Source organism: Erinaceus europaeus, chromosome 11, assembly GCF_950295315.1.
Source record: "Erinaceus europaeus chromosome 11, mEriEur2.1, whole genome shotgun sequence".
Lineage (NCBI taxonomy): Eukaryota > Metazoa > Chordata > Mammalia > Eulipotyphla > Erinaceidae > Erinaceus > Erinaceus europaeus.
Window position 1 is genome coordinate 62,295,898 of NC_080172.1, and position 25,263 is coordinate 62,321,160.

The 25,263-nt window shown below is 40.6% G+C and overlaps 2 long non-coding RNA genes across 2 annotated transcripts in view; one reads left to right on the top strand and one right to left on the bottom strand.

Moving 5' to 3' along the window:
- LOC132541232 (uncharacterized) overlaps positions 1-21,886 on the top strand; it is a 97,801-nt gene extending 75,915 nt beyond the window's left edge. The window contains exon 4 of the long non-coding RNA XR_009552400.1: positions 21,714-21,886. This is a non-coding gene — a long non-coding RNA (uncharacterized LOC132541232). The remainder of the gene's footprint in view (positions 1-21,713) is intronic.
- The window catches only part of LOC132541380 (uncharacterized), a 621,539-nt gene that overhangs the window by 322,316 nt on the left and 273,960 nt on the right, over positions 1-25,263 (bottom strand). The window lies entirely within an intron of this gene.

Sequence of the window (25,263 nt, forward strand, 5' to 3'; positions counted from 1 at the left end):
CCCCCCATGTCAGCTTTATTTGTGCTGGGAAGTAGCACCATCCTTTCTTAGCTTTGTGCTAAGAACTGAGCAACAAAGGACTTTCCATTCCTCTTCCCTTCCTGTCTGCAAAGGGAATGAAGAAGGATAAACAAAGTTGGCTGTCATTGCATTGACAGATCATATCAAGAACACAGATATGAAATTCCTTCAGAAAAACCCCCCTTCAGATGTGTCTGAAGAAGAATCTAGAGTTACAGGAAATGTTTTCTCCTGACAAAGGCTACATGTATATCCCAATTTTGAGAATGAGTACCAGGTGGTACAGCAAGCACTGTGGGAGAGAGAACTTTTTGATGACTCCATAGGAATGTGTCAGAGTTGCATTTTGCATGAAGTGATCTCCATTCACATTGAATACTGGAGAAGCAAGTGGAAAACAAAAGGCAGTGCTTAATTAGGATGCAATTACTCATCCTCAGTAGGTTCCCTGTGCCATGTCCTGTTTTCATTAGAGGAACATTATCTCTTCATTAGTGACTAGAGTTCTGTCCCAATTCCACCTACATGGGAGCCAGTGATGTTTGGAAGACATAGCAGCTGTGGGAAATCTCCCCAGCACACCCAGGATGGTTAAGGAGAATTGGCTCTTGGGGTATTTGCTATGAGATTTTGGGGTGTCAGTTTCTGGAACAGACAAACGAGAAGTCTTCACTATGAGGAGTTGCATTGTGCTGACAGTGCAGCCAGCTTGGCCTACTGAATTAGATCCTAAGCTTAGATTTTTAAAAAGGTATCTAAATACAAAAATTCTCTATGAATCAGCAGTATCATTTGAGAAGTGTTCCAAGAAACCCTCAAGCTGGGTCCACCTGTGTGCATGCCCTGTCCTTATACCTACTGTAGTAGTTGTCATTATCAGCAGCTTGTTTGTGTATATGTGATGGCTTCCTGGCTCTCTGTCAAATGGACAATGAGCCTTGTTCAATGTTACCCCTGGGGGTGATTTGTGACACATTCTTAGTGTGCTTGGTTGAAAGCACAGGTGGATGGGCTGACTCATTTCAAGCATTTAGTGTAAAGTCCTTCTAAATGACTGTGGCTAGTGCTGGCCTGTGTAGACTTGGTTTATGGTCAGGTTCCTTAGCTGGGATCCAGATAACCTGTGAGAGGAGATGCATGAGATTTGGGGGTCTAGGTGTGGTTAAATTTGATGAAATTGAATGTGACTTTTTCTTTCAATCAAGGTCATCCCTCCAATAGATAGAATGCACAATACTGAAATTTGATTATAACTACAAAAGCACCTAAAATGTCAAAAACAATTCTAAGGAAAAAAAATGGAGGCACTATGCTCCCCAACTTCATACTATAGTATAGCAATCAAAACAGTGTGGTAGTGGAATAAAAATAGGCACAGAGGGGCTGGGTGTTGCCTTATCTGCTTAAGCATACATGTTACCATGTTTAAGGACCAGGTTAGAACCCCGGATCCTCAACTGCAGGGGAAGGCTTACTAACAATGAAGCAAGTACTACAGTTGTATCTCTGTCTCTCTCCCTATCTCCCTGTCACCTCTCAAATTCTCTCTGCCCTACCAAATAAACAAATTTAAAATAAGTCATCAGGAACAGTACAGTAATCAAGCCCCAGAAATAATCCTGGTGTCAATAAAAAAAAGAGTATTCACAGAGATCAACAGGCTAGTATGGAGAGCCTTGAAATAAATATATAATAAAAATAGAGGAATACCAAAGGAGACCACCTGGGACTGCAACAAGACAAGAATAGAACAACTTCAGGAACCCACCAAATCACTGCTGAGTGCAAACACATGTGCCTCATGGACAGAGGGGAGCCTAGGGAGTGATTAAATGGCTGGTAACAGTCTGGCAGCTTACCAGTTGAGACACCACCTCGAGTCTGTTTCACCAAAAAAAAAAGACAGGTGAAGGGAGGAGAGGACTCCCCTAAGACTCACAAAATGCAACTGTGAGGGCACCACAGGGGACAGAGAACTAACAAAGAAACTAACACCAGGGGACAGAGAACAAAGAAACTCAGGAGAAGATCTATTCCTCAGTGGCCTAGTCATGGAACTAAGAGAGTCTCTTTGCATAACAACTGAATTATCTCTGCCACACCCTGCTTTATCTCTTGGTCAGGAGTCAGTGATTAGGTTAAGAAGCCTACTTATAGTTTAAAAGCCCTAAGGCTCTCATAGCCAACAGGGAAGAAAAAGAACAAAAAAAGCCTTTAAACCTCTTCTTCTAGCGTTTGCCCTTCTTCCATAGCCAGTCAACAGCGTCAGGTTGAGCCTGATGTAAAGTTTCGAGACCTCCTTTGAATCTGGAGAGGTGGCAGTCATTGACTATGTGGATCATAGTCTGTCTGTAGCCACAGGGGCAGTTCGGGTCATCTCTGGCTCCCCAGCGATGGAACATAGTGGCGCACCGGCCATGGCCTGTTCGATAGCGATTGAATCCACTGATGATGAATTGAGCAGCTTTATTGACTGCTATATGTGTTTCTTGTAGGCAAATAACATCTGCCTGATGCTGTATCGCCAATTGACCAATAAGAACACGTTTGGCAAAGGACAGCCCCTCAACATTAAGTTGGAGGACTCGAAGAGCAGGACCAACAGCTTGAAAGCTGTCAGGAGCTGCTTGTTGCTGACTTTGAAAGTGACTGGGATCCATGTGGATTCAGTTGGCTAGGAAGAATTGTAAGTTTCCCCAATGAATGGGTACTCACGGGATGCACCACGGGAATGTCGATCCAATGCATCCCTTTAAACCTCTTAATCCATGTAAGCTCCAACTCAGGGATTAAAATACCATTAAAACAACTGTCAATTTCTACAACTGTGAACCCTTTAATTACCTTACTTACACACAAGTCAATCAAGGCAAGAGTGATCAGTAAAAAAAAAAAAGTACTGAGAGAGAGACCTCATAACATACTATATAAAATGGTTAAACCAACAAGAAGAAATACTGGAGAAATGAACCAGGACAAGAGTCCAGCTAAAAGCCCCCCAAAGGGTGGAGCACAAAATACTGAAGTCAACATGCAAACACTAGTTAAGGAAATAATCACAGGAGTGAGTAAAGACTTTGAAAGAATTGTCATCACAAATGCAGAAACAACAAATGAGACCCTCAAAGAAAACACTAATTATCTCATGGTTATTAGAGAGCTGAAAGCTGAAATAGCTGAGCTAAGAACACAGTGAGCTGAACAAGCTAAAACAGTATCAGAACAGGGTGACAAAATAGATGAACTCCAGAAAACAGTACAGGGGAGATCGAATAGAATAAATGAGGCTGAAGACAAAATAAGCAAGATCAAGGATGAGTTAGAGACAACTAAAAACGAAGTAAGAGATCTTAAAAAGAGATTAAGAGATACTGAAAACAACAACAGTGACCTATGGGATGACTTCAAAAGAAATAATATATGCATTATTGGCTTACCAGAGGAAGAAAGAGAGGGAGTGGAAGAAAGCATTCTTCAGGACATAACAGCTGAGAACTTCTCTTACCTAGAGAACATTGCCGGGCTAGCGTGGGGGTGCCTCTTCCCAGGCATGTACTCTCTGGGTTGGAGAGAACTTGACAGGAGCCAGACTGGGCTGCTACACACTCAGCAACATGAGGAAGATGACTCAGGAACCAAAAATGTGGCACAAGGCAATGCAATATCTTTATTGATCAGAGATCCAATGCTTTTAAAGGGTAAACCTGGAAGTGGCAAGTTGGAAACGGAAATCACTAGGAAAGAGGCGGAGAAAGGCAAAAAGGGCTGGGAAGGTAGAAATTTCCTTAGCAACTGCTGGGAGGGTTTTAACTGGTAGGGTTAACAATATCCTACAGGCAGGTAGGGTCTCGAGGGTAGGAAGAAGATAGATCAAAGGAAGGGAATGCGTGGGGATCTTTCAGGCAAAACAATGATTATGTAGATAATAAGGGAGCAGGCCATAGTATCAGGAATGCAGGTTTCTTTGTGAGGCTCCTCACAATTTCCTGACACAACATAAAAGACATAAGAGTTCAAGAGGCCCAGAGGGTCACAAACAGAATTAACCCAGACTTAAAGACACCAAGACACATCCTATTTAGAATGGAAAGGAATAAGGATAAAGCAAGGATCCTGAAGGCTGAAAGAGGAAAATAAAGAGTCAGCTACAGAGGAAAACCCATAAGATTAGCAGCAGACTTCTGCACACAAACACTCCAGGCCAGAAGAGAATGGGATGATATCTATCGAATGCTCAATGAGAAATGGTTTCAACCAAGATTAATGTATCCTGCTAGAGTGTCATTCAAACTACTTGGAGGCAAAAAAAAACCTTCTCGGACAAGCAACAACTGAAAGAATCAATTATCACTATACCTTCCCTGAAACAAGTTCATAATGGTCTCCTATAAATAGTCAGACCACCATAAATAGGCCATATATCAGAACACTCTAAAACTCTACAACAATGGCATTAAAATATCTTCAATATTTGATATCAATAAATGTCAATGGCCTAAATTCACCTATTAAAAGGCACAGAGTAGGAAGATGAACCAGAAAATACAACCCAACAATATGCTGTTTACAGGAAACCCACCTAACCCAACAAGACAAACACAGACTCAAAGTGAAGGATGGAAAACTATTATACAAACCAATAGGCCACAAAAAAGGGCTGGAACAGCTATTCTCAAATATGACTCAAAAGACTTTAAAATCAATAAAATTGTAAAAGGTAGGGATGGACACTACTTAAGGCTCACAGGATCAGTCAATCAAGAGAACTTAACAATTATTAATATCTATGCACCCAATGAGAAGCCATCCAACTACATCAAACATCTGAAAGAGCTACAGCAATATATTACCAGCAACACAGAGTAGGGGACTTCAACACTCAAGTCTCTCAACTTGACAGATAATCCAGGCAGAAAATCAATAAAGACAGGAGGGAGTTAAATAAGGGGAGAGATAAACTAAAACTATTGGACATTTTCAGAGTCATTCATCCCAAGAAACTGGAATACACATTTTACTCAAGTCCACATGGGTGATTCTCAAGGAAAGACCATATGTTAGGCCACAAAGACAGCATCAGCAAATTCAAGAGCATGGAAATCATCCCAAGCATCTTCTCAGACCACAGTGGAATTAAACTAACACTTAACAATCAACAAAACATTAGTAATAGGCTCACAATGTGGAAGCTCAACAGTACACTACATAACATCTACTGGGTCAAAGAGGAAATCAAGGAAGAAATCAAAATGTTCCAAGAGTTTAATGAAAATGAACACACAAGCTATCAAAATATTTGGGACACAGCTAAGGCAGTACTGAGAGGGAAGTTCTAGCCATACAAGCTAGAAAGCAAGAAAATCAGGAAATTAGGAAGCAAGAAAATCACAAATAAACAGCCTGATTGCATATCTTAAAGACCTAGAAGAAGAAGAACAAAGTAACTCTAAAGAAACCAGAAGGACAGAAATCACTAAAGTTAGGGCAGAAATCAATAACATTGAAAATAAGAAAATCATGCAAAAGATCAGTGAAAGTAAATGTTGGTTCTTCGAAAGAGTGAACAAAATCGACAAACCTTTAGCCTTTAGCCAGACTCACAATGCAAAAAGGAGATGAACACCCAAATAAATGAGATCGTAAATGTAAGTAGAGATATCACGACAGATACCACAGAAATTCAGCATATCATGTGAAACTTCTATGAACAACTATATGCCACCAATCTAGAGAACCTGAAAGAAATGGATGAAATCTATTTCCTAGATACCTACCAACTTACCAAAACTAAGTAAAGAGAAACTAAGTAATATGAACAGGCCCATCACAGCTAGTGAAATTGGAACAGTTATCATAAACCTTCCCAAAAATAGAAGTCTTGGACCAGACGGTTTTACAAATGAATTCTACAAAACCTTCAAGGAAGAACTAATACCTCTACTTTTAAAAGTCTTCCAGAAGATTGAAGACACTGGAATAATCCCTTCCAGCTTCTATGAAGCCACCATCACTTTCATACCAAAAGCAGACATGGCCACAACAAATAAAAGAAAACTACAGAACAATATCTCTAATGAGCATAGATGCTAAAATATTGAACAAAATTCTAGCCAACCGGATACAGCAGTATATTAAAAAGATTGTTCATCATGACCAAGTGGGGTTTATACTAGGCATGTAAGGTTGGTTTAATATATGTAAATAAATCAACGTGATCCAACACATCAACAAAAGCAAGACCAAAAACCACATGGTCATATAAATAGATGCAGAGAAAGCCTTTGACAAAATACAACATCCCTTTATGAACAAAACACTACAAAAATGGGAATAGATGGAAAATTCCTGAAGATAATGGAGTCTATATGTAGCAAACCTACAGCCAACATCATACTCAATGGTGAAAAACTGGAAGCATTTCCCCTCAGATCAGGTACTAGACAGGGCTGCCCACTATCACCATTATTATTCAACATAGTGTTGGAAGTTCTTGCCGTAGCAATAAGGCAGGAGCAAGGAATTAAAGGCATACAGATTGGAAGAGAAGAAGTCAAACTCTCCCTATTTGCAGATGACATGATAGTATACACAGAAAAACCTAAGGAATCCAGCAAGAAGCTTTTGGAAATCATCAGGCAATAGAGTAAGGTGTTAGGATACAAAATTAACATTCAAATGTCAGTGGCATTCCTTTATGCAAACACTCAGTTAGAAGAAATTGAAATCCAGAAATCAATTCCATTTACTATAGCAACAAAAACAATAAAATATCCAGAAATAAAACTAACCAAAGAAGTGAAAGACTTGTATACTGAAAATTATGAGTCACTACTTAAAGAAATTGAAAAAGACACAAAGAAGTGGAAAGATATTCCATGTTCATGGGTTGGAAGAATTACCATCATCAAAATGAATATACTACCCAGAGCCATCTACAAATTTAATGCTATCCCCATCAAGATCCCAAGCACATTTTTAGGAGACTAGAACAAATGCTACAAATGTTTATCTGGAACCAGAAAATACCTAGAATTGCCAAAACAATCTTGAGAAAAAAGAAGAGAACCGGAGGCATCACACTCCCAGATCTCAAATTATATTATAGGGCCATGGCCCCAAAACTGCTTGGTACTGGAACATGAATAGACACACTGACCAGTGGAGTAGAAGTGAGAGCCCAGAAGTGAGCCCCCACACCTATGGACATCTAATCTTTGACAAAGGTGCCCAGAATATTAAATAAGGAAAGCAGAGTCTCTTCAACAAATGGTGTTGGAAACAATGGGTTGAAACATGCAGAAGAATGAAACTGAACCACCATATTTCACCAAATACAAAAGTAAATTTCAAGTGGATCAAGGACTTGGATGTTAGACCAGAAACTATCAGATACTTAGAGGAAAATATTGGCAGAACTCTTTTCCGCATAAATTTTAAAGACATCTTCAATGAAATGAATCCAATTAGAACGAAGACTAAGGCAAGTATAAACCTATGGGACTACATCAAATTAAAAAGCTTCTGCACAGCAAAAGAAAACACTACCCAAACCAAGAGACCCCTCAACAGAATGGGAGAAGATCTTTACATGCCATACATCAGACAAGAGTTTAATAACCAACATATATAAGAGCTTGCCAAACTCAACAACAAGACAACAAATAACCCCATCCAAAAATGGGGGGAGGACATGGACAGAATATTCACCACAGAAGAGATCCAAAATGCTGAGAAACACATGAAAAAATGCTCCAAGTCTCTGATTGTCTGAGAAATGCAAATAAAGACAACAATGAGATACCACTTCACTCCTGTGAGAATGTCATACATCAGAAAAGGTAACAGCAGCAAATGCTGGAGAGGGTGTGGGGTCAAAGGAACCCTCCTGCACTGCTGGTGGGAATGTAAATTGGTCCACCCTCTGTGGAGAACAGTCTAGAGAACTCTCAGAAAGCTAGAAATGGACCTACCCTATGATCCTACAATTCCTCTCCTGGGGATATATCCTAAGGAAGCCAACACATCCATCCAAAAAGCTCCTTGTACACATATGTTCTTAGCAGCACAATTTGTAATAGTCAAAACCTAGAGGCAACCCAGGTGTCCAGCAACAGATGAGTGGCTGAGCAAGTTGTGGTATATATATACAATGGAATACTACTCAGCTGTAAAAATGGTGACTTTACTGTTTCCAGCTGATCTTGGATGGACCTTGAAAAATTCATGTTAAGTGAAATAAGTCAGAAACAGAAGGATGATATGGGATGATCTCACTCTCAGGCAGAAGTTGAAAAACAAGATCAAAAGAAAAAAAAAAAAAGCACAAGTAGAACCTGAAATGGAATTGGCGTATCGCACCAAAGTAAAAGACTATGGTGTGGAGGTGGGTGGGTGGGGAGAATACAGGTCCAAGAAGGATGACAGTGGACCTAGTGGGGGTTGTAGTGTTATATGGGAAACTGGGGAATGTTATGCGTGTACAAACTATTATATTCACTGTTGAATGTAAAACATTAATTCCCAAATAAAGAAAAAAAAAAAAGAAATGCCAATAAAGACAACCATGATATACCACTTCACTCCTGTGAGAATGTCATACATCAGAAAAGGAAACAGCAGCAAATGCTGGAGAGGGTGTGGGGTCAAAGGAACCCTCCTGCACTGCTGGTGGGAATGCTAATTGGTCCAACCTTTGTGGAGAACAGTCTGGAGAACTCTAAGAAAGCTAGAAATGGACCTATCCCATGATCCTGCAATTCCTCTCCTGGGGATATATCCTAAGGAACCCAGCACACCCATCCAAAAAGATCTATGTACACATAAGCTCTTAGCAGCACAATTTGTAACAGCCAAAACCTGGAAGCAACCCAGGTGTCCAGCAACAGATGAGTGACTGAACAAGTTGTAGTATATAGACACAATGGAATACTGCTCAGCTATTAGAATTGGTGATATCACCGTTTTCAGCCGATCTTGGATGGACCTTGAAAAAGTCATGTTAAGTGAAATAAGTCAGAAACAGAAGGATGAATATGGGATGACCTCACTCTCAGGCATAAGTTGAGAAACATGATCAGTAGAGAAAACACAAGTAGAACCTGAAATGGAATTGGCGTATTGCATCAAAGTAAAAGACTCTGTGTGGGTGTGTGTGGGGGGGAGAATACAGGTCCAAAAAGGATGACAGAGGACCTAGTGGTGGTTGAACTGTTATATAGAAAATTGGGAAATGTTATGCATGTAGAAACTATTGTATTTAATGTAGAATGCATTACATTAATTCCCCAATAAAGAAATAAAAATATATACAAAATTAAAATATATATGTAATGGGAGAGATGGTTAGGTGTTCTCTTCAAAGGAACATGAATAGAACAACTGTTTAGCACAAAAATTCTTTTTATAAGTTGTTATGATCACTTGTGGCCAGTAGTTTTGTATTTTTTAAGTCTGATAACAGTTCCTTGCAGTGCTTGCTGATCCTACAGCAGAGACTCTTAGATTCTCTCTTTCCTTATTTAGACAAAGGGTAGATAGTGAGTTCTGAAGTCCAGCCCAGGTGTAGAGGAGACAGTCCTGTACTCCCAGAGGGATAAAGAATAGGAAAGCTATCAGGGGCGGGGATGGAATATGGAGTTCTGGTGATGGGAATTGTGTGGAGTTGTACCCCTCTTATCCTATGGTTTTTGCCAGTGTTTCCTTTTTATAAATAAAAAATTTTTTAAAAGGTGGGAGAAGGGTAAAGGGGGCACACTACTGCCTGATTGCCACTGTTGGCAACACACCCTTTTGCAAAGGAATAAATATCTTTCTTCAACTCCTTATTTTTTGCCTTGACAAGTAATTTTAATTGGACGTCATTTACAGCAATTGGTATATAAGGATATTGTTTATAGTATTGCTGATCATGTATGGTACATGCTGATACACACACACACACATGCATACACATCAATTAATTTATAAGGCAGAAGCCAAGAACATAAAGTGGAAAAAAAGAAAATTTCTTTAATAAATGGTGCTAGGAAACTAAGATAGCTTTATACAAAAGAATTAAACTAGAGAGCTATTTTATACCATGCCTCAAAGTTAATTTCAAGTGCACTAGAGATTTGGATGGCAGACCTGACACCATACAATACAGTGGAGAAAATGTAGGCCAAACACTGTTATATGATACTGGCTCCTAGGATGTTTTCTATGACTTCATTCCAGTAAGCAAAGGAAGCAGACGTACAAATGTAGCATCTTATGTGCGTGTCCATCTTCCTCATGAGAGTGCCAGCTCTTCAAAATGATTGATGACAACCTACCCCACCCCACCCCACCCCCAGCTAAAAGATACACGTATTTGTGTAATGTTTGACCTTGGCACCAGTGTAAGAGAAGGAATTGAAGTAAGTTCTGGTTCTACAGTGGCACAGAGCAGTAAGCAGTCATTTCCTGGAAGCTACCCTCTGCAGACCATGTGCCACTTTGCTGGATGGTTCATAAACACAGTGAGATAACCTGAGTTACAATCTTGGGGCCTTACCATATTAGATTTTAGAAGGCCATGGGCAGCAGAAGAGACATTGGAAAGTAACAATCCTTGAAGTAAAAAAGTAATCATATGTTGAACCCAGGGGACATAGGTTTCAACATTTTGTCATAACCCTGTGATACATGAAAGATCACTGTGAGCTAGAGGCTCTGCTAGGTAGAAGTAGAATCAATATATGACTGTTCAGAAGGTGCATTTCTGTTCTTACTGTGGAAGATTACTTAAAAATACTTAAAAGCAGAATGAGTGCCATATATCTAAGGTAGTAAGTTTCTTGTCACTAAAGAAATCAAGGGAAGACTGAACATTTGTCAGGGATTCAGTGGAGGTAATGATTCAAAGGTGCTGATTTTTTTCAGTCTCTGCTTCTCATGTAATTCTGATAATTTTGAAAGGTGTTCCACTTTTCTTAATTTAGCTCCTGTAAAAGAATCTTCCTCACTATTTTCACCCATAGTTTCTAAGTGTTTGTCTTCAAACTGAAATCAAGGTCTTATGTAGGCGAGCTGACTAAATAAACTGATGAGATTCCAAGCAAAATATCTCCAGATAATGTACTGAAATAATTTTTTCTAAAATATGAAAGAGAGAAACAAAATACCTTTTATTCTGATGTGCTGTTTTCTTGAACATCCTAGGAGCAACTGCTCTTGAAGACTGAGCTGCCAGTGCCAAAGGCTCTGAAATTAATGAATGCTATTTTCTGCCACTTGTGATAAATTTCTGGCCTTTATATGCACATGAAAGTCTTAAGGATGAGTCAAAGCACAACTACTAGCCAGAAGGTTATTCACACAAGCTGCCTCCAGCCATCCCTCTATTATCTTTTCCTGATCACAGCTTTTTGTTTTGCACTGAATAACAATAAAAGAAAAAGAATGAAAGAGAGGACAACAAGGATTCAATGTTCAGCCAACAATGCAGAGAATATAAATGCTCTTTGATTTTAGACAAAAGGAGGAGAATTTGGTTAAGGGGAAAAAATTTTTTTAACTATGTAGGACTGGCAAAATAGCTCTCTTGTTTAGTGCATAGCTTTTCCATGTGCACAATGCACATTCGAGCCCAGACTCCAATGCTTTGAAGAAAGCTTCAGTGTTGTAGTCTGCTTGTACCTCCTTCTCTATCTCTATTGTTAAAAAAAAAAAAAAGTAAGTAAACGAAGCGTGGGATGTTGTAAAAGTGGTTATTATAAATCCTGTAAATTTTCCGAATCACACAGAGATTCTTCTATAATGTTCCTTTCAGTTCTATAGGTTCTTAAAAGTTGTGGACAACCAATTTCAGTTTAGGATTTTTGTTTCTTGGGTTTTTTTCTTCAGCAAAATTCCTCTTTCAGAATTAGGACTAGTCTCCTAAATCTGAAGGAATCCTGATACTAAGTCAGGCGTAGTGTGTGTGTGTGTGTGTGTGTGTGTGTGTGTGTGTGTGTGTGTGTGTGTGTGTGTTTGCCTCCAGGATCATTGCTGGGGCTTGGTGCCTGCACTATGAATCCACTGCTCCTGGAGGCTATTTTTTTCCCTTTTGTTGCCCTTGTTGTTTATTGTTGTTGTTGTTGGATAGGACAGAGAGAAACTGAGAGGGGAGGGACAAACAGAGAGGGGTAGAGAAAGATAGACACCTGCAAACCTGCTTCACTAATTGTGAAGTGACACCCATCCTTGCTGGTGGGGAGCCAGGGGCTTGAACAGGGATCCTTGCACCAGTCCTTGCACCCGTCCTTGCACCCGTCCTTAGCATTATTTGCATTTAACCCAGTGCATTACTGCCTGGCCCCCCATACTGTGCTTTTGAACTTAACTTTGCACTTGTTTTTCCCGCTGCCTGACACATCAGATACCCAAGGCCAACTCACTAAGACCACCTGAACTAATGCAGACTCACCATATTCAAATAGGCAGACACCATCAATAAACTCACCCATTTCTACTTCTGATATTATCCTGCATATTTATTTATTTATTTGTATAATACCTGTTTGTCTTAGTTGATATAAAGGCTCCATAAAATCCAAATCCTAGCCTGAGTTTCAGCTTTTTCCCAGCACTAGGCATTCCACATCACACCTCCCTAATTGAACCTGACCTCACTCTTTCAGAGATTTTTCTCTGCTTCCTCCTTAGAATTCTTCAGGTGCTCTGAAGTACAAGCTTTGAAACACATACCTTGTATGACACAGCTTCTCCCTTCTGCAATTACTGTCTTAAGAGGCAACCTCCCTCCTGTTCTATTTTATCTTTTTGCTTGTTTTTAATTTTTTTATTTATTAGTAGTGTGTTACAAGATTATAAGATAACAATGTCTAGTTCTACACCACACCCACCACCAAAGTTATTTTTTAAAGCTTCATTTATTGGATAGACACAGCCAGAAATTGAGAGGGAAAGTGGTAATAGACAGGGAGAGAGACAGAGAGACATCTGCAGCACTGCTTTACCACTCGTGAAGCTTTCCCTCTGCAGGTGGGGACTGGGAACTGGAACCTGGTTTCTTGCTCACTGTAATATGTGTGCTCAACCAGATGCACCATCATGCAGCCCCCCACTAAAGTTCTGTATCCCCACCTTCTCAAAGATAATTTGAGATAGTGCTCACAAGTCTTACATTTGCATGCTTGCTTCTGTTTTTTTTGTTTGTTTGTTTGTTTGGAAAGCTCATGTAAATCAGATTTCTAGATTCCACTATGAGTGAAACCATCTGGTAGTTGTCTTATCTCTTTACTTATTTTGCTAAGCATAATCACCTCCAGTTCCATCCAATACAATATCGTCTTTTTTTAATTGCAGAGTAGTATTCCATGGAATATATATCCCATACTTCATTATCCAGTCATCTGTTCATGGGCATTTAGGCTGCTTCCATTCTTTGGCTACTGTGAATAATGCAGCTATGAACACAGGGGTACATAGGTCCCTCTTAATTAGTGCTTGAGTGTCCACTGGATAAATGTCCAAGAATGGTGTTGCTGGATCATAAGATAGTTCCATTTTTTATTTTTATTTGTTGAAACATCCCTGTTTACCAGGGATGAATCCCCCTTGGTCTTGGTGAATTATTCTCTTGATATGCAGTTAGATTTGATTTGCCAAGATCTTGTTCAGGATCTTTGCATCAATATTATCAGGGATATAGGTTGTAGATATGGATTGACTATTATATATATATATATATATATATATATATTTTCCCTTATGGTCCTGTCTTCTCTTCCTTTTAAAGTAACACCTACACTTATTGCTACTTCCAAATGTACTTTATTTTTTCCTCTTCTCTCTCCAGGTCCTGATGGAGTTGAGTTCAGAGCCCTCTGGTCATCTTCTCATCATCTCTCCCCTCTGGGAGTATGAACCAAAATTCTTTTTCCTCTGCACACCCTCTCCCCCCAAACCAACCCCCACACCAGAGGTGACTTACTTTGGTAAGGGAATCATCTACAGACAAAGAGGCTTTTCTGTGGGATTCATCTCATTAAGCAAGATTCCAAGATCAGCAAAGAGACATCTAGCAAGAATTTATTGACTGACCTACAGACATTCCCAGGTCACTTTTTTAAAGGGGGCTGGAGCTTTCTGATCAGCTGACTTCCTTGACCAATCTCTGCCTCTGCTGGTGTTGTATATATGGAGGGTTGTTTGTGCCTTCTCTTGTGGGAGTAGTCTGGCTTGGTTTTGCTTAGTTTAATGATCTATTTTGCTTTCTTTCCTCTATCTCTTGAGTTTATGTTTGATAGCTGTTTTTTGTAATTGTTTGTTTTTGCTTTGTTTAAGAAAGGGTAGGGGTTTTGTGTAGTTAATTTGATATAGTTTAATCAGCAGACTGTTAGGGTTTTTGTTTATTTGTTTGTTTCTTTTTTTCCCTTGTCTCTGGCTTGACCAAAATTAACTGTTGTTGTTGCATTGACTGGTGATTGGTTGTGTTCTCTATTGTGGGAGAAGCTTTTTTTTCTCTCTTTCTTTTCCCTTCTGTTTTCTTTTCCTTCTCTCCTGATTTGAAAAATCTTTGCTTTTGCTGCTGTTTTTGCTGTATTCCCTTGTGCTTGATTGTGATTTATTTTGTGGAAGAAGTTTGACTTGATATGGTTTTTCTTTCTCTCTCTCTTTCTCTTCTTTCCCTTCTTTCCCACTACCTCTTGAATTTATATTTGATAATTGAATTTTGTAACTATCTGTTCTTACCTTCTCATTTTTTTTTTTTTTGGAGGGGGAATTTTGCTTGGCTAAATGGTTTTGGTTGAATTTAATTAATCTTTGCTTTGTTGATGTTTTTGTATTTGCTGAGGTTTGTGATTTCATTTGTGAGAGGGCTCTGGTTTGGTGTAGCTTTTCCTCACACAACACAATAACTGAACATGAATAGCCAGGACACAAAACTACAAAACACACCAAACAAAAAGTGAAATCAAAAGCAGCAATGAATCAGCATAGGAGGCCAGAAAAAATTCCAAGTAAGCCAGAAGCAACTAAAGTGAGGAAAATATCCAAACATTAGTTGATCACAGGAGTGAGAAAACTTTTAAGGAAAATACTGTCAGAAATAGGTAAATAACCAATGAGGCCCTGAAATAAAACATGAACTATCTCAAGGTAACTAGAGAACTGAAAGCTGAAATAGCTGAGCTTAAAGGCCAGCTAGCAGAATAAGCTGATACTGTAATTGGACAAGGTAAAATAAAAAAAAAAATTGAACTGAAGCTAGAAACTGAGGAAATGGAGAGCAGAATAACAGAAGCAGAAAACAGAATTAGCCAGATGGAGGATGAATTAGAGGAAACTAAGAAAGATGTAAAAGAGCTAAAGAGGAGATTGAGAGACAATGAAAACAGAGACATATGGGATGGCTTCAAAAGTAACATATGCATAGTTGGCCTACCAGAGGAAGAAAAGAAAGGGGAAGGAAGCATCCTAGAGGAAATAATGGAAGAAAAATTAGCCACCCTAAACAACAGAAAGGGCATTAAGATTCAATAATCCCAGAGAGTGCCAAACAGAATCAACCCAGACCTGAAGACACATCATAGTTACAACAGAAAGAAGTAAGGATAAATAAAGGATCTGAAGGCTGCAAGAGAAAAAAAACAAAAAGTCATATACAAAGAGAAACCCATAAGACGATCAGCAGACTTCTCCACACAAACTCTAAAAGTCAAAAGAGAATGGCAAAATATCTATCAAGCTCTCAATGAAAAAGGGTTTCAAACAAGAGTAGTATATTTTGCTAGATTGTCATTCAGACTACACACAGGGATAAAAACCTTTTCAGATAAGTCAAGCCTGCCCTGAAAGAGGTTCTAAAAGACCTCCTATAAACAGTAACAACACCAAAAACTTGCTATATATCAGAACACTCAAAAAATGTGTTGAGGAATGGCACTGCAATATCTTAAATCTTTAATACTAAATGTCAGTGGCCTAAATTCACCCATTAAAAGTCACAGAGTAGGAAAATGGATCAGAAAACATAGCCCAACCATATATTGTCTGCAGGAATCCCACCTAATCCAACAATTAAACAGACTCAAAGTGAAAGGATGGAAAACTATCATATAAGCCAATGGACCACAAAAAAAAAAAAAGTAGGAAAAGCTATTCTCATCTCTATCATAACAGACTTTAAAATAAATAAATTAATTAATAAATACTGATCAGAGGATCAACCAAGAATATTTAACAATTATTAACATAGATAGATGTGCCAAATGAGGGCTCATCTAAATATGTTAAACACTTACTGAAAGAGCTACAAAAATACATCAATAATAATGTAATAATAGTAGGAGACTTCAACACCCCACTCTCACGATTAGACTATCCAAGCAGAGAATCAACAAATAAACAAGAGAATTAACTGAAGAAATGGATAGGCTAGACCTTCTGGACATTTTCTGAGTTCTTCACCCCAAGAAATTGGAATACACATTACTTTTGAATCCATATGGCACATCCTCAAAAATAGACCATATGTTGTACCACAAAGATAGTATCAACAACCTAACAATGCCCAAAATTCAGTGGAGAAGCAATTACAGAAGCCAAAATCCCTACCTACCGAACCCCAACAATGACTTTGCTTCATACTCCTAGTGGGGGAGAAATTATCAGAGGAAGAAGATAAGAAGGCTCTGAACTCCAGCTCCATCAGGTCCCAGAGAGAGAGGATGAATAGGAGAGAGATATTTGGATGTATAATGGGGTTATGTATGGCTTGGAGGTGAAGAGAGGATTGGACCTGGAAGAAAAAGGAGGCAATTAAGTACAAATGTAGACAGATGGTTGTAGAGATGACAGTTAACCCATGTCTGCAACCTTGAAAGAACCTCAGTGGTTTGCAATCGAGGGAGTTGGGATTCAGAACTCTGGTGGTGGGACATTATGTAATTATGCCATATAATGTTGTAAATATAATGTTGACATATAATGTTGTAAATAAATATTTAATTGCTAATAAAAATGGAAAAATATTTTAAAACAGTATCAACAAATTCAAGAGCATTGAAATCATCCCAAGCATCTTCTCAGGCCACAGTGGAATTAAGCTAACACTTAACAGCAAACAGAAAATTATCAAAAGTCCCTAAATATGGACACTAAACAACACATTGCTTAACAACCACTGAGTCAAACAGGAACTCAAGGAAGAAATTCAAGTGTTCCTAGAATCAAATGAAAATGAAGACACAACCTATCAAAATATTTGGGACACAGCTAAAGCAGTACTTAAGAGGGAAACTCATAGTCATACCAGCACACATTAGGGAACAAGAAAAAGCTCAAGAAAACAGCCTGAATGCATATCTTAAAGACTTAGAAGAAGAGGAACAAAGAAACCCTAAAGCAACCAGAAGGACTGAAATAACTAAAATTAGGGCAGAAATAAACAACATCAAAAGTAAGAGAACCATAAAAAAGATCAATGAAGCCAAATGTCAGTTCTTTGGAAAAATAAACAAAATTGACAAACCCTTAGCCAGACTCACTAGAAACAGGCTGGGGAGTATGAACTGACCTGCCAACGCCCATGTGGAGAAGCAATTACAGAAACCAGACCTTCCTCCTTCTGCACCCCAAAAAAGAATTTTGGTTCATACTCCCAGGGGATAAAGAATAGGGAAACTTTCAATGGAGGAGAAGGGATGCGGAACTCTGGTGGTGGGAACTGTATGGAATTGTACCCCTGTTATCTTAGTCTTGTTAATCACTACTAAATCATTGGTAATAATTTTAAAAAAATAATGTGGCCTTCTCTGACAGCCAATAGACTCAGTGGCTCCCTCCTTGGGCTACTGCAGCTTCTTATACACACTTGCTGAAGGGCATGAGGCACTGTCATGTGGCAGTTCTTGCACCCTCTGCTTCCTCAGCAGTCAGTACTGAAAAGTTCCCCAGTGACCACACCATGAGTAGAAGGAAGAGATAGCCACAACCACACTGCCTGAGACAGGCAGCACAAAGGCCCTGGAAAAAACCCAAGCCCAGTTTTGTAACAGTATTCAAGCCCTCTTTCAGCACCCCTCATCTTAAAAAATGGATGGCTCTGTTCCCAAAGCTCTGTCCCCAAACTTATTAATTTCCTGAAGTCCTGAAGAATAGCTTATGTGAGAAGACACCTGTGTTGCCATGTTCATGACCCAAGTTCAAACCTAGTTCCCACCACACTGGAGGAAGCCCTGGAGCTGTGGTGTCTTTCCCTTTCTCCCTCTGTCTCTCTGTCTTTTACCTGAAAATTTCAGCCTGGAGCATTGAAGTCAAAGAGAAAAAAAAAGTTCTGAGGCTCAGGATTTATCTTTGGAAAGTATAGGCTTTTCTCTTCAAGTCTCCATCCTCACTCTATACTAACGGCTACCCATGTAGGGCTGCCCAGTGAGTTATTCCACTGGGTCACCAACTTTGCATAGGGGAAGCCAGAACTATTGAAGCGCAAGCACTTTGGAGCTTAAATGACATGAGTTAATTGTAAAAAGACATTTTTCAGATAACTGGATAATTCAAATACAGATTGTTTTGTTAGTTTTATTAGAAATAACACTTACATGTAAGAATATATATGCATATGTATATACATGTACTTCACATACATATATAAACTAATATACATGTAACTTCTCATACATATACAAATTAATAAAACATGCTTATGCTATATATGTTTCATTAGTTACATATGTATGTGGATGAGTTGATGGGTAGAGTGATGGGGAAGGAATAAAACAACCTGGGAGAATGTTTTTTGGGGATGTTAGAAGATAAATACATGGAATTTATTATTCTCTATGGTTCCCTATGTATTTAATTTTAAAAATTATTTTAAAAATTATTTATTTACTTATTTATTGGATAGAGATAGTCAGAAATCAAGAGGGAAGGGGAAGATAGAGAAGGAGACAGACAGAGAGTCACCTGAAGCCCTGTTCTACCACTCGGGAAGCATCTCCCTGCAGGTGGGGATGGGGGCCTCAAACCTGAGTTCTTATGCACTATAACATGGGCACTCAACCAGGTGCACCACCACCTGGCTCCAGTGTGTTTAAAGTTCTTTATTTAAAAAGTCAGCATATGAGGAGTCTGGCAGTGGCGCAGCAGGTTAAGTGCATGTGGCGCAGCAGGTTAAGTGCATGTGGCGCAAAGCGCAAGGACCAGTGTGAGGATCCTGGTTCGAGCCCCCGTGTCCCCACCTGCAGGGAAGTTGCTTCATAGGTGGTGAAGCAGGTCTGCAGGTGTCTCTCTGTCTCTCCCCCTCTCTGTCTTCTCCTCCTCTCCCCATTTCTTTCTGTCCTATCCAACAACGACAACTGTCGTATGCTTTACATTGGTTTGTTCTAGCCCTCCCCCGCCAAGAGAATTGGATCAGTCCTATTAATTTCGCGGGCCTGCTTGGCCCCGCCCCAAGGAACCCCGAGAGAGGGTTCCTGAGTCCGAGAGTTCCTGAGTTCCTGAGTTCGAGAGTTTCAGGGTTACAGAGTAAGAGAGAGTTCCACAGTGGAAGAGTTTCAAAGGGTTCCCCAGTACGAGAGTTCCAGAGTGCCAGAGTAAAAGAGGGTTCCTGAGTTCGAGAGTAAGAGAGTGCTTGTGCCGCAGCAAAGAGACAGCAGAGTTCTGTTTGGTGATTAGTTTGTCTTAGTTTATGAATCGTTGTTCCTGAATAAAGAAATACAGCTTCCCTGCCCAGCCGTTGTCTCCGCGTCTCTGTTCACCACTGTGAAGCCAACCCGGCTGGCAAGAGCCTACAAATTTTAACAACAGACAACAACAATAAAAACAAGGGCAACAAAAAGGAAATAAATATTTTTAAAATCTTTTTTAAAAAGTCAGCATATAGGTGTTCCCCTCTTGAGGCTATAGACTAACATACTCCCCGACTCCAACCCCCCAGGCTCCAGAAGGCTACCACTTCAAGAGTACCCTTACACTTTAGGTCAGGATGTGTTTGTTCAAGAATGTTCAGGTGTATTTGTATTCCAGTCTTCATTAATAACTCTTAGGCTCAAATTTCTCAAAAAATCTAAATGAGGTCTTGAGAAATGAAGCTTAAAAGGAGAAGGTGATTCCTCAAAGGTTGAAGGCATTAGGAGAGTCCAAAGGGAGCCAACCCCTGGTCTAGGGTGTGACCTTCATCACAGCAAGATGGTTCTCCAGCCCCAGAAAGAGGCACATAAACCAGGATGGATGAAAGCACATACCCTCAGCTCTGCTGACTGTGAGTGGGATCTGCCCCCTGGGGTTGGTGCCAAAGCCCAGACCACCCATCAGTGGGAGCAATTAAGCTAGGAAAGGTCACGATTCATAATTTATGTCTAATTGAACTACCAGTCTCTTCTCCCACTAGTGCCCACCTCAGTGTTGAGGGAAGGAACCTTCTGAAGATTTCCAGACCAACTTATCCAGGGGCAAGTCACTCTTGCTGTAGCTGTTTCCATTGTGGGGCATATTAGTGTAGTCCATTGGGGCTCTGTAACAAGGGAATTTTTCAAGGCTATACCCCTGTATTCATGGCCACTCAGTGATCACTTGTCATAGCCAAATAATCACAAAATGCTATTTATGAAGTGCTGACCATATGCTAGGGATTTCTTAGGCATTGTCACATCTAACCTCCCTGACGACACTACCAGGCCATCATTTGGAGGTGTTGGGAGGGGGGTGGTGATACAGTGATTTCATTAGCTTCCCCACAATAAGCATATATTCATCTGACCTAATTCCAGTTCCTTGGTCTTTTTAAATTAGTTAGTTAATTAACTAATTTTAGATAGACACAAAGAAGCAGAGTACCTCCAGTACTTTCTTATAGAAAAGTATGGCCCTTCTGGCCCTCCAGTGCTTTCTTATAGAGAGATGAAATACAGAGAGAAAGAAAGAAAGAAAGAAAGAAAGAAAGAAAGGAAGGAAGGAAGGAAGGAAGGAAGGAAGGAAGGAGAAGAGAGGCCAGAGTGTTCTTTAGCTCTGACTCATGTTGATGCTAAGGACTGAATCTGTAACTTCAAGTTCCTCAGACATGAAAGTCTTTTGGATAACCACTATTCATTCTCTCTCTCTCTCTCTCTCTCTCTCTCCATACCAGCACCCTACTCTTAACCCTCTCTAGATCTTGCCCAGTAACAAAATAATTTTGGGTTGAAAATGAGGATCACACAGCTCTCTCTCTCTGGGTGACAGTTTACTGTGGTATGTCTGCATGTTTTCCTCAGAGAGGACAGTGTGGCTTGGCAGTAGCCAGGAGGAAAGGAAGCTATCTCTGCTACAAATCACTCAATCTCATTCGCACCACTCAACCTACACAACACTCCATCACCCCATAAAGGCAGGTAGTGAACCTATACATTCACAGGGTTTTATTTATTTACTTATTTTCAACTTCCCTGGAGACTTCCTGCTTGGTGCTGACCCCATCCCTGATGGCCTCTGTCATTCTTTTCTGTAGCTGGGACTTTCAATCTCTCTGACATCATGCAAGCAATTACTTGGCTACCACTGCAGAGCTTGGGGTGACTGTCAGGATCCCCTTCTTCTTGACTTTGAGTTTAGTCAGTAACCTCTGAAAACCTAGCTTCAGTTAGGCCCCGCCCTATCTTTCTGCCTGGACCATGATGACTTTGATTATAGGCTGAGCCTTGGTAATGTTTATTTTCTCATTCTTTTATTTTTATTGCCACCAGGGTTATCATGGAGTTTGGTGTTTACATAAGAAATACAGCATTCTTGACGGACCTCCCTGGGCAGACGACCCCACCAATATGTCCTGGAGTCCTGCTTCCCCAGAGCTCTGCCCCACTAGGGAAAGAGAGAGGCAGCCTGGGAGTATGGATCAACCTGTCAATGCCGATGTTCAGCTGGGAAGCAATTACAGAAGCCAGACCTTCCACCTTCTGCATCCCATAATGACCTGGGTCCATACTCCCAGAGCGTTAAAGAGTAGGAAAGTACCAGGGGAGGGGATGGGATATGGAGTTCTAGTGGTGGGAATTATGTGGAGTTGTACCTCTCTTACCCTATGGTTTTTGTCAGTGTTTCTTTTTTATAAATAAATATTAAAAGGAAAAAAAGAAAGGGCAAGCTAAATAAATCTCGTAGACAGTGTGCTGTTTTGTTGTGTGAAAGACCCAGGTCCAAGCCCCCTTGAAGGAAGTTTTGGTACTGTGATCTCTTTCACAATTTTTCCTCTTTCCCTCCCTGTCTCTATCTTAAGAAAAGAAAGGAAAAAGAAAAAAACCAAGAAAGAAAAAGGGAAACCATCAGCTGGGATGATGGAGCTGTGTAGGCACTGAGTTCCAGAGATAACCCTGACAGCAAAAAGAAGCACAAGTAGAAGAGGAAGGAGGAGGAGGAGGAGAAGGAGAAGGACAAAAAAGAAAGAGGAAGAAGAGGAGAAGGAAAAGGAAGAAAAGGAAGAGACTACAATGGTGAGACAGAATAATAGCAGAAACAAAAAAGACTGAGTGGGGACATCTAATCCAGATTAGGGGAGACAGAAACCTCCTCCCAAAGAAGATACTGCAATTCAGGGAGGCTCAATATTTCTGTCTCTAGACTTTATGGGCAGCAGGGGTAAGAAGGCAGCCTGAGTTGAGAAAGGTGCTCAGAAGACATTTGTTCTGCCCCAGGAGCTGCCAGGTGCTGTCCTACAGGGTTTGAGCAGAACCACTGGGCACCACTGCCTAAATTCTTCTCACCAACTTGAAGGCCTGCAGAGCTGTGAGACTCCCAGGACAATTTCTCACTTGCAAGTTCAGATGACAATCAGAATGACTTCCAGAGAAAGCTAGTGACTTCTCTTTGCTGTGTTGTTTGGCTCTAACAATTTAATCCCATAAATAAAAGTAGTCACAATAATAATAACTACTTACACACACACCATCCCCACTTCTCCCATCTCTCCTATCTCCCCCACCTTAGGTAAGCACAGCTGTAAGAAAAGAGATTCGTTTGGGACAGTTTTCATGAACTACAGTCGTACCCCATAATGTCCCTTGGTCCATACTTGCAGAGTAATAAAGAATAGGAAAGCTATCAGGGATAGGATGGGATATGGAGTTCTGGTGGTGGGAATTGTGTGGAGTTGTACCCCTCTTATCCTATGGTTTTTGTCAGTGTTTCCATTTTATGAATAAAAATTTTTTTAATTGCTCACTAAAAAAAAAAAAAAAAAAGACTAGATTTGAAACAAGCCAGGACATCCAATCCCCCTCCCACTGGGGCTGGAGGCACTCTGCCTCCTCACCTATCTAGAAGTTTCCTCTCAGTCAGGCCCTACAGAAGCAATCTGCAGCTCTTGACTTCTTTTCCTCAACTCACAGGTTCAGGAGGCCTCTCCATTCCTGTTCTGTCTTCCCTGGGCAGTGCGCTCAGGCTCCACTGTGGATCTCTGCATGAGCATTTAGTAGGAGGCTCCCATCCTGTGGTGAGGAGACCCATTTGGGAAGAACAGCACAGTGGGCTCTGGGCTTACTTCATGGTTTTCTCATCAATTTAAAAATGTGACCCCTTCCTAAGCCTCCACAGATGACTGGGGTTTGCTTCCAACACTGAGCAGCCTCCTGCAGAGGGAGCAAGAGCTTCAGAGACTCTGTCAGGTGCTTTTAGGAGCATAGCTGAACCCCCCTCCCCTAAGGGGGTATATGTAAGGATGTGGCGTGTGTGTGTGTGTGTGTGTGTGTGTGTGTTAGTGCATGTGTCTGTAGTGGGGATAATTACTCAGAATGAAATATATGCTCCCATCAAGCTTAGCAGCTGTTCTTGGCAGCAGCCTAAACAAGCACAGCAGCCCCACTCACCACCCCATTGTTTGAACTTGGCCCTGGTTGTCACCCCATCTTCCTCCTGTCATCAAAGAGTTTGATGGCACCCCTAGGAGCAAGGTCACATTTCACACCCTGGAGAGTAGGCTGCCCCCAGTGTTCCCTGAGTGCCTCCCTGTCACCAGGCTGACCCCTCTCCCCACTCCCCTGACCAGTTCCCTGACTAACCCCTTAACTCTATTTGCACTTTGCTAGACTAGAAGGCCTGAGGGTCAAAATTCAACCTTGCAAGTCCATCCTATTCCTAGAACTTCTTTTCTCCCACCACCAGCTCTGAGGCTGGGAGGGAGAGGTGAAGGAACAACCTGCAGGGAAGAGCAGAAAAGCAAGGTGAAGAAGAGGTGAGGGGGTAAGAAGAAGCAGAGAGAGGGGAGAAATGAGGAAGAGAGGGAGTGACAGAATAGGCAGGGAACTTTGCATTCCTCATTAGCAACACTAATTGCACAGTAATGACTTCGTGTTATTATCAGAAATTTATCTAGGAAAACAGTCAGCTGCACCAGCAGACACACACTCACTTCACAGCAAAGGCATGACACTTGAGAAAAATGAGCTATTTTGGGAGGCGGGGCTATGGAGCAACAGCAACTGTGTTTCCTCTACTCTCCCAGATCAACTAGGAATACCAAAGGAGACCACCTGGGACTGCAACAAGACAGGAATAGAATGACTTCAGGAACTCACCAAATCACCAGTGAGTGCAAACATGTGTGGCTCATGGACAGATGGGAGCCTAGGGAGAGATTAAGTGGCTAGTAACAGTCCGGCAGTTTACCAATAGAGAAACAACCTTCAGTCTGTTTCACCAACAAAAAGATGGCTGAAGGGAGTGGAGGATTCCTTTGAGATTCACCAAATGCAACTGTGAGTCTCCATTACTACTGCCCTCAGAAGCTGGAGTGGTGGCAGGGAGGCCCTGTGCTGACACCAGGGGACAGAGAACTAACTAGGAAACATAGATCTATAACTCAGTGGCTTAGCAGTGGGGCTATGAAAGTCTCTTTGCATAACCACTGGATTATCTCTGCCACACCCTGCTTTATCTCTTGGTCAGGAGTCAGTGATTAAGCTAAGAAGCCTACTTATAGTTTAAAAGCCCTCAGGATCCCATAGCCTACAGGGAAGAAAAAGCACAAAAGAAGCTTTTAAGCTCCAACTCAGGGATTAAAACAATATTGAAATAACTGTCAATTTCCACAACTGTGAACCCTTTAATTACCTTACTTACACACAAGTCAATCCAAGCAAGAGTGATCAGTAATTTGAAAAGTACTGAGAGAGGGAACTCATAACATACTATATAAAATGGTTAAACCAACAAGAAGAAATACTGGAGAAATGAACCAGGACAAGAGTCCAGCTAAAAGCCCCCCAAAGGGTGGAGCACAAAATACTGAAGTCAACATGCAAA